The sequence below is a fragment of the Mus pahari genome, chromosome 13, assembly GCF_900095145.1.
Source record: "Mus pahari chromosome 13, PAHARI_EIJ_v1.1, whole genome shotgun sequence".
Classification (NCBI taxonomy): Eukaryota; Metazoa; Chordata; class Mammalia; order Rodentia; family Muridae; genus Mus; species Mus pahari.
In genome coordinates this window covers 1,587,052-1,588,214 of record NC_034602.1, presented here as the reverse complement: position 1 = coordinate 1,588,214, position 1,163 = coordinate 1,587,052, and the positions used below count along the sequence as shown (strand labels likewise).

Below are 1,163 nucleotides of genomic sequence, written 5' to 3'. Positions count from 1 at the left end.
CCACATTTTCTGTATCCATTCTTCTGTTGAGGGACATCTGGGTTCTTTCTAGCTTCTGGCTATTAAAAATAATGCTGCTGTGAACATAGTGGAGCATGTGTCCTTATTACAAGTTGGAGCATCTTCTGGGTATATGCCAGGAGAGGAATTGCTGGATCTTCCAGTAGTTCTATAGCTATAAATCTACAATTGCAATGGTTGCAAATTCCAGTGCAAACTTCTCCCCAAGTGAACTTGCAGATGAACTACCAGATATGACTCTAGACAAAGGAAAATAGTGAAAGACCTGTTGTTGAGCGATGATGAGGAAACCCAGTCTTCTGCAGATGATCTAACACCATATGTAACTTCTCATGAAACTTCTGATTTCTTCCCTCAGCCTTTATGATCAAACATTACATGTGATGGAGACAAGGAATCAGAAACCAAGGACATTGAAATACACAGTGGTAACTCACCTGAAGATTTGAGAAAGGAAATAATGATTGGTCTACAGTGTCAAGCAGAAATTCCTCCTTATCTGGTGAGCACAATGGTAATTAGAGAGCTTATGAAAATGAAGACCAGTTACTGTTGTGTCCTGATGTGGTTTTGGAGAGCAAAGTCAAGGAGTACCTTATTGAGACCTCATTAAGAACTGGAAATGAAAAAGTCCTAGACTGAGTTCCTTCAGGCACACACACCAGGGATAATGAAGAGGCATTATATGAAGTGTAACCACAATATAAAGAAAGCAGTTGAAAGGTACTGCTGCAATGGAAAGGCATCTCAAGAAGGAATGACAGTATAAACAGAAGAGTGCTGAAACTTTGAACATGCTCGAATGCTTTATGGAAAAGATTTTCATCTCATTCTGAAAAATAAGGCGAGATCTAGAACTGTTGCCAAGTGTGTAGCCTTCTACTACATGTGGAAGAATTTGGAGCATTATGATTACTTTGCTTAGACAAATTTTTGAAAGAAATGCTATAACCATCACCCTGGTGTTACGAACTATATGGATCATCCAATAGATGAAACAGAGTCTCTGGATGGCACGGTCAGTTCTTCAGCCTTAGCTCCTAACTTACAGTCAGTGCTTCAGCCTTAGCTCCTAACTTACAGTCAGTGCTTCAGCCTTAGCTCCTAACTTACAGTCAGTGCTTCAGCCTTAGCTCCTAACT

At 40.1% G+C, this 1,163-nt stretch overlaps 1 pseudogene; it reads left to right on the top strand.

Moving 5' to 3' along the window:
* Positions 1–1,163, top strand: part of LOC110330826 — a 3,100-nt pseudogene that overhangs the window by 999 nt on the left and 938 nt on the right.